The sequence below is a fragment of the Panicum virgatum genome, chromosome 7K, assembly GCF_016808335.1.
Source record: "Panicum virgatum strain AP13 chromosome 7K, P.virgatum_v5, whole genome shotgun sequence".
Classification (NCBI taxonomy): Eukaryota; Viridiplantae; Streptophyta; class Magnoliopsida; order Poales; family Poaceae; genus Panicum; species Panicum virgatum.
Window position 1 is genome coordinate 16,315,546 of NC_053142.1, and position 9,408 is coordinate 16,324,953.

Sequence of the window (9,408 nt, forward strand, 5' to 3'; positions counted from 1 at the left end):
GCATGGGAGACTCCTTCGATCCCGACACCTTAGGCAAAGCAAGAACCATGGAGACAGACCATTGGAGCCATGCTACTCGCTGGTGAATCAATGGTGATGACCTTGAAGCCAAGGATGCACAACAAGACGCTCCGAAGACCACAAGATCAAGGTCATCGACATCTTCGGATCGATTTGTAAGAAATCATTGTTATCATCAATATTCTGCTCAACCTCAGAAGCAAATAGCAGCATATTTTTGGATATTCAAAAGCTCCACAAAGTTCCCGTCCCAATGAATCAAGAACCAATTCAATCAGAGATTCCTACAAGCGGGTATGGACAAAACATTGAAGGTTATGCACTCTGGAAATTTCTGGACAGCACGCAGCGCCAAAAGTGAAACGGGCATAACTCCCTCGATTGGACTCCGTTTAAAGCGAATGACCACTCGTTGGAAAGGTAATTTCATAAACATTTCAATAGATCTATATTTTGGTATATGTTCTGTTGAGTATACAGGAGAGATTCCATGAAGAAGAGGCAGGAGCAACGTGATGAGAACAAGAAAGAAAAGATGACGATGACAACAATGAAGGGGAGCTTGGGCGATGTTTTCATCAAGTGTACATGATAAAATTCAGAGGCTTGGAGCAGAGGAAGAACCCCAATGACATTGGCAAATGAAGGCACAAGCGGTCGACCTTCGACAAACGAAGATGTTGCAAACAAACCACGACGGATTACAAGAGCGCAACATTCAACACATGGAGATGTGAGAAGCAAATCACGATGGACCACGAAGAGTGCATCAAGATGACATCTCGCACGAAGCACCACGACTCCAATGAGTATGAAAAAGCTCCGAGGCTAAGGTATACAGTGAATTCTCAAGTTCTATTGGTTTTGTTGATAATCTTTAAAAATCTCATGCTCGAACCAATAGTCGAAATGAAAGTTTAAATTCTATGCCTTGTTCTTTTCATGATGGTAGGCTAGAGTTTCTTGAGAAGGTTGATTTCATGCTTAAAGAACCTTTGCCTAATAATGAGCTCCGCGCTATGCAAGAAACACATGCTGCATTTAATTACACCATGCCTTGTTGATGAAATTTAATTGAGGATGTGATTATGTTGCATATGTTTACAAATAATTACAAATCTTGATCTTGCTTTGCTCTTGGTCAAGCTCATGACCCTAAAAGAGCACATGTCGGGAGAAGCCCCGAATTTCACTAACCATGTAGGACATGAAACTCAAATGATGAGGAGGGAAACTGTGCCCAAAGTTTGTAACATCATCATCAACATATTCAAGTTTCAAGAACGGACTATGCTAAGCCTCATCAATTTTGTGCACAAGTCCAGAGATTTACAATGCAAGAAAGTTGAATATTTAGGATCTCCATCAAGTCCTCGGTTCAACGCATCCATGATCGATACAATTGAAGACCCACTGGAGGAGCTATGTCTCGAACATCGGAGATGCACGTGCTGAAATCAGGACGGGGCAGATTGCAGTGATGGGAAAAAGGGGCATAACTCTCTCAATTGAAATGCATTTTGGGCAAATGAAGACTTGTTGGAAAGAAGATTTCGTGCACCTTGCATTGGATCAATTGTTTGGCGCAATTCCCAATCTGGACAGAGAGGAAAATCCATGAAAAGAAAGGTAGCGACGAAGGACAACAAAGAAGGAGGTGACCATGATACGAGAGACGATTGGGCAAGATTTCCATTAAGCGTGATTGATCATGTCCAACATGGGAAGTGGAATAAGAGCTGCATGGAAGACCTTCACCTCTTGCATGAAGGACCATGGCTTCGCATCAATGAGAAGGTATGTAAGAAAGTCGAGCTCTATGACTCTAAATGAAGCGCTTTGCGGGAGGCAACCCGATCTTTTATTTTTTTATATATTAATATGACCGTCTACATTGTACACTTTAATCGGAATATCAAGTAACATTGTACCATTGCTCTAACAAAAACCACAACTTCATGTTGTTCATTCTAAATGTTATTGAGGGAGCACTTTGTTATTTGATCTTGGGAAACTTGTAGACCTTTTTGTGTGCCTATTAGTGTTTATAGCCTTTTTCTTTGTGTCCCTTTTAGAGAGATTTATGAAGCATTGTACCACCCTTTGATTCTAAACTTGTGGCTAGTTAACTTAGGCTAACTTTTTGTTTTGTTTTAGACCACCTCATCATGTCATATCATTTTGTTCACCCACCCCGTGTTGCATTGCATACCATGTTGTTCGTCTCACCCTTGCATTGCATTGCATGTTGCATTTAAAAAAAACATTTTCTAAAAACATTGACTAGCCTCACTTTTGAGATCCTAAAACCCTTAGGAAAACCACTCATAGAGCAATCCTAAAACCATAGGTTATATTTTTCATTCAAAAAAAATCTAACTTTTGTTTCTCTCTAGTTTTTTTAAAAAAACCCACCTTAGATAGAATTTCTATACCCAACACTCTCTCTTCAAAATTTTTGTTTTAAGACCAAAATATAGGAAACCCATAAACCTACTTCTAAAACCTTGTTAGCTCGCTTGCTTGGTCCTTTTCGATAAATAATCTTTTCATTGACAAAAGTCTCACTTCTTATGAAGTGTTGCGAAGGCTTTTTGTCACTCTTAGCAATTGTTTTTGAATAAGCTACTTGCGGAACAACATCGAAAAGTCCTTTCAAAGTTGCTAACACTTGTTTTTGCTAACTTTGCATTTGCACTTTGCATCCATTCCATTGTTCATGCACTCATTTTTCTAGCTTGGTCTCAACTTTATTGATGTATGCTTTCCTATCCATGTAATGCTTGTCATGACAGCATTTACCTTTTGCAATCTTGTGTAAATGTGGTGTTTAAACTTGTTTGCGGATTTCTATCTTTAAGCTCTTTTGACCAAGATAACAATCCATTTTGTTCTCATGTTGCATTTGGTTGGTTTATAAGCTTTGCAATGCGCTTTATTTTTTTTGTGCTATGAAGGTCTATTGATCTTGGGATAGACATGGTGTTTTGACCTTGGTTAAATAAGTCTTTTTGTCTATGGAGAAGTTCGGCAACCTAGTTGTAAACATGGTGTTTAGAACTAGGTGTAAACATTGTCTTTGTTTATATACCTTCCTCTCATTTGCATTTACACTAGCACACACGTACACTCACTAGGTTTTTATTTTTATTTTTTTATTTTTTTCGCTAAGTTAGCTATGCCACAATTTGAGATCTTAGGAATGGTAGGTTTGTTGACAATTATCTCTATTCCCGACCGTCACCTTGGGGGTAGATTGTGCACTTGAATTGTTTTGCAGGCATGACAAAGTGTTCCTATGAATTCGTGATCAAAGAAGAAATCAAATTCGTCAACATCTCCAAAGTTCGAAAGCAAGCCCCGCTGTTTTCATCAAATTTTGCACATGGACAGAGATGTACAAGGAAGAAAAAGTTGATATTCAGAAGCTACAAGAAATTCCCGTTCCAACGCATCCAAGATCAATGAATTTGAAGACCCGTACAAGGAGATATGGCAAGAACATTGGACGTTGCGCGTTCCGAAATTCGTCGGGACAGATTGCAGCGCTGGGATAACATGGACATAACTCTCTTGTTCGGAATCAATTTTGTGCGAATAAGGACTCGTTGGAAAGGAAAATTCGTTCACTTCGCAATGGAGAAATGTTTCAGTACATGTTCTGTTCTGGAAATTGAAAGAAAAAAATCATGAAGATGAGGCAGCAATGAGACAACGAGGAATTGAAGGAGGCGACGACGATGTGAAGCAATGATTGGGACCATGACTTAGTACAAGAAGAAGTTGAAGGAAAATTGAGGCAACAAAGGTGAAGACACATTGAAGATGATATTCATACACATGAGGGAAGGACTTCAAGAATTGAAAGATGGTCCATCTTTTCCTTCCACGCCTAGCATCATGCTAAGCATGGGGGAGGATTTCGTGGACAAGAAAGAAAGATCTCGTGGAGTAAGACAATCACAGTTGCCACAAGATGCTCATGATTCGTCTTCCATGCTTAGCACAATGCTTAAGTATGGAGGAGGCCGCGCTACACTTCATTACGAGCATCGAGAAGGACGGTAATTCTTCCTCAACTCTCTCTTTTTCTAAATGCTTGTACATATATGCCTTCAACCATAGATGCAACCTTTGTATATATCTCTCAACCTATCACATGGCTTCTAGGAGGACAACCTAGTTTTGTTTTTGTTTTCAATAAGTGTAGGATCACCATCACTTTGTGCTCACCACATTGATACATTTTGGCAATGCCTTATGCTTATGGAAAAATAATGGAAGTTGCCGCTTTGTTTTACCTACGCTATGTTGTATATGACCTGACCATTTGCTCTCAATTAAATGGAATTAAAATGATTAAATATCGGCTCTTTTAATTGTGGAGGTTAAATGACTAAATTCAAAACCCACATATTCTATGTTGCTCTTTGATTTAAGTCTACCGATGACCTTACACCTTGTGTTGTTTAATTTGAAAACTTAATTCCTATGCTATCTACATTTGTGAATCTCTTGCAAAGTTCTACCTACCAAAGCCTATACATTCATATTCTTTCATGATGAAACCTTTAGATTGCAAACTTATATTTTGATGAATTGAATTAAGATTGATTTCTTTGGTACGAGACTAAGAAGCTGGTCATTCCGTTTTTTTTTGTGTAATCTTCTTTTTGCTAGCCTATTTATCCATGCATTGTGAGTTTCTACTTCGGGAATCTTACAAACCTCGCTAGATATCCACCCTAAACCAAAAATATCTTTTTGTGATTGTCTCCTTGACCACAACCCAATTTGAGTATGGATTATCATTTCGATGGAATCAAAAGAATCAAAGGCACCATATAAAGAAAGTTTTGGGAGACAAGGCTCACCGGAGATTCAAGAGGTTCTACGAAGAAGAAGGTGAATTTGAGATACTTACCCTAGCTAGTTGGTTTTCCCACTATTCGTACTCGAGGACGAGGATTCATTCAAGCAAGGGGGGATGGCTGGGTAAGTATTCTATGCTATCAAAAGTTCTAAGGAGCAAAAAGAAAGAAAAAAAAGAAAGAGAAAAATAGAAAAATGAAAAATAATGGAGAAAAGAAAAGAAAAAATGAAAGAAAAAAAGAGAAGAATAAAATGATCCTTAGCTCTTTTTGGCTTCATTAATTTTCCAAGTTACTTTGAAGAATTATTCCATACTCAAATTTTCCAACCATGTGCAATCTGATAACGAGAACTTCATTTGTGTCTCGGGATCATCCATTTGCCACTTGCACATGTCCACCTATCTAAATGTGTGTGTTTCATCTTTCTCCCTCTCCAACATTATTTTCCAATGGCCTTTTTGACTAGTCTCAGTAAATCCAATAGATCTCTCTCTTAGTTTGACAATATTTCAGATATAATGTTTTGCTAGGATTGTTTTTACCTACCAAGCTCCACATAAGCCTTCCATTTTTATATATGAGTAGAATAGGTTGAAGACAATCTAACGTAGGCTTGAGCGACTTGATGAGATGAGTATTTCCATGATCTTTTGTAAGAGAAACCTCACTTATGTTTGATATGCATTCTTTTGAAAACTCTTCACGATGAAACAAGGTAAAGGTTTGAAGTTCGCTTAAGTTTGAGAGCATTGCATTTATTTATTATTGTGGCTTGTTCTTTAATTGCTAGTCTATCTTCCATAATGAAAAAGTAGCCGGTTACAACATGAACTTAAATGCTAAATACTTGAGAGAGCAATATGTCTTGTTATGTATGACTAAGTGCAGAGAGGACATTGAGGGGCAATGCTGATTTCTTTATAAGCAAAGCTCCTGGACTTACTCGAGGACGAGCAAGGTAAAGCATGGGGGGAATGTTGGCGCTCCTTAAGTACCCACTTTATCCCTTGTTTATCCTTGATAATGGCATGAATTTAATATCAAAATCACTAACCGTCCTAACCCCGGCCTAATTATTGGTCATTTTCACACTTGCACATATATTTTGGAGGAACTTCGTTTTTGCAGGTTTTTGGCCTATTTTGGAGCATGAAATGATGAGGCCCGTGATCGAGCGCTAACACGGAGAAAGACGAAGGCCAAAGCCCAAAGAAAGGACCAAAGCCCATGTTGATTCGAAGCCCATTCATGCACATCCATCCTCCAAGAGAGACCAAAGGACCAAGCCTACGAAGATGAGATCAAAATACTTCGGGATTAAGCAAAGCAAATTAAGATTTAAGGAAGGATTCCCTATCCTATCCTTTCCTCGAATATATCTCCAAGATAACGACGTCAAAAGGGGTGCAATCGTGAAGGACATAAACTCTAGAAGATGCGAGGAGTCTGCACGCGAAAGGAGGACACGAGACGGCGAAGGAATGAGCCAGGACGGCCGGCCTAGGCCCAATGGGCCGGCCGGCCCAGCCCTTTTTTAGGTCGGTTCGACCTCCCCTTCGACCGGTGGCTTCCTCGGCTTATAGGCAGAGCCGGGTGGAGCTGCGTGCTCATGCAGAGCGCCGAGCAGAGGCACCAGAGTAGGTGGCACATGAAGAAGGAGTCGCGCACAGACGAAGGAGCTAGGCGGCGATCGCTGCTGTGGTGAGCACCGCACATAGGCACGACGGGGAGCAGGAGCGCCGGAGCCATGCGTGGTAGCCGGAGCCAAGTGCGCGTAGCTGGAGCCAAGTGCAGCCATGATTGAGGGTGCGGAGGGCCCCGGACGAGCAGAGGCACTACCGGCGGTCACAGCGGCGGCAATCGCAGCGGTGAAGGACCGCCGGCGCCGCCGGTTGCCGCAGCGCGCCTCTCCCGGCGAGAGCGAGAGGAGGACGATGATGCTGCTACAGTGGTCAAGTGAATTATTGCTACAGTGCTCATGTCAATTATTGCTACAGTACTAGCAACGGGCGTTAAGTGGGTATGTGTAACGGCCATTCACTAATGTTACAAAAATAGAATATCGGTAACGGGCATAGTCGTCCGTTACACATAGTTGTGCTATTCGTAACGGTCATTAACAGACAGTTACGGTTATTGGTTCTTTTTGAAACGGACATTAACAGACCGTTACTGATAATGACTTTATTCATAACGGTTGTATTTAAGAACCGTTACGTATAGATTCCAAGTAACGGGCACATTAAATGCCAGTTACCATTGTGACTTAACAGTAACGGGCATCGTGGTGGCGTGCTCGGGCTCGGGCCTGTCAGGTTTATTGGTAACGCACGTTGTTTTGTGCCCATTACAGTTGTACTTCACTGTAACGGCCTTCTAGCGCCCATTACCAATGCCGTGTTACCTATTTGCTGTTTTCACGTAGTGTAGGGGTATACACTTGTACCAACAAGAAGCATCATCTCGCCAACCCACCAGCTGATATTAGAAGGCACTCCCTCATCGAACTAGTGGACTCCTTCCAGGTCACTACTCTCCGGGTTGGAAAGCGCCATGTGCTCCGGACTTGTTTTGGGATCTGTCTGCCTCACAAAGATATGGCCAAGACACAGCACAAAGCCTCCCCCCACCTTAGAGCCAGACTCACTGACCTCTCCTACTCACTGCACCCTGCTCTAGTCCAAGGAGTCCACACCCAATCGTGATTTGTGGTGTGCATGCTTACAGAACCAAAGAGAGAGGGGTCTACTACTAAGTCCTTAATTAGGGTTTACCAGAGCAAGTTTCTTCCTACAGGCAAATCAACACTCCACCCTCAACACGGGATACAAAGCCCCAACACAAGGAAGGATCAACCTCCAGCGTGCACTCTAAATGACTTTCTCAGCGTGAGTACCAACTCACTCACCCACTCAGCTGTCGCTGATCACCCAGCAGTGACACACTTCCTACTCCGGTCATGAGTTTTAGTTAAAAACCACATGCACACAAAAGGTTTCAAACATTCCCAGTTTGTTTCCCAAATCTAGTTCAATCCAAGTAATTGATTATCGTTGCATGCGAGCAGTTGCTAAGCAGTACTAATAAGTAGGTAACACGATCCATGTCATGAGCCAACATGAGTGGATCTCAGTGCCATGCATCTTCACTTCCACAGATATAGAGTTCAGCATATATTGTATATATTCGACACGCGGTGACCCCATTATATCACTCAAAGTACTCTACAAAGGCCTCAGCCACCATGAACATCCACATTTCTGTTGTCACCATGGTTCTTTCAGCCACCGTAATCATCATCATTACCAAAACTGAGTATGCCACCCTGCCTATCACACTTGGCAGCCTCCAACCCATCCAACTCTTGTTGGTGGCATGTCTCCTTCTTGCCGGTGTGGTCCTTCTTGCCAGAGTGGTCGGTGTATACAAGAAGAATCGGCCCTGTAGCATATACCTCGTTGACTGTGCCTGCTATTATGCCAGCCCAACCTGTCATTTCCCCATTTCCAGTTTCATAGAGCATTGCAAGCTCATGCCATCATTCTTTGATGATCGTGGTATCCAGTTCATAGAACGCACACTGCACCGTAGCGGCATCAGGGAAGAGGCGAGCCTTCCTCTGGCAGTCCGATACATTCCACCCTATAGCAGCTTAGATGACGCCTGTGCCGAGGCAGAGCTTGTCATTTTCTCGGCAATCGATGACCTACAGGCCAAAACAGGCATCGCTCCCAGCACCATCGATATACTAGTTGTCAACTGCAGTGTCTTTTCACCAGTTCCATCCTTGGGTGATATGATCCTGAACCCATATAAGCTTCGAGACGACATCCACAATGTGACCTTATCTGGAATGGATTGCATTGCTGGACTAATCACGGTGGGGCACCTCCTTCGAGTTCGACCAGAAGCACAGCATGGTGCTTAATGTCCAACTTCTACAAGGGAAAGAACACTAGCAAGCAAGTTACCAACATCATCTTCTGCATGGGCGGCGCAGCTATGCTGCTATCTATATCCAAGTCTATGGTGTGGTTTTGGCTCGCACACCTGGTTCAGACCACCACATGTGCTGTTGACAGTTCTTACCACTGCATCTTTCATGAAGAAGATGTTGATGGCACGCTAGGCATCAATATATCCAGAAAAATCTTAGCTACCGATGCTAATGCATTGATGGCCAACTTCACTGCAAGATACAACTACTCTCGCCGATGATACATACGAGTTGGTGCCCGAGTCTGAGAGAGAGCAGTGCAAAGCCCAAGTAAATCTAACTGAAGCTACTGAAGACCCGAACCAAAGTTCGGAAGAGCCCAAGGCTAGCTACGCCCAGGAAGGCAAGCCCCGGAGCATCACTCGTAGGGATGTGATCATCAGTGATGTTGACTTTTCGTCACTAAAGACGCCTAGATCGTCACAGAGTTCCATTTGTGACGATTTTGTGACGAAAATCACTTCGTCACAGAAGATGCGTCACATTTGATTTATTGTGACGATTGTGACATTTTCG

At 42.4% G+C, this 9,408-nt stretch overlaps 1 pseudogene; it reads left to right on the plus strand.

The window, feature by feature from the left end:
- The window catches only part of LOC120639957, an 85,227-nt pseudogene extending 76,114 nt beyond the window's left edge, over positions 1-9,113 (plus strand).
- Positions 9,114-9,408: the final 295 nt, after the last annotated feature.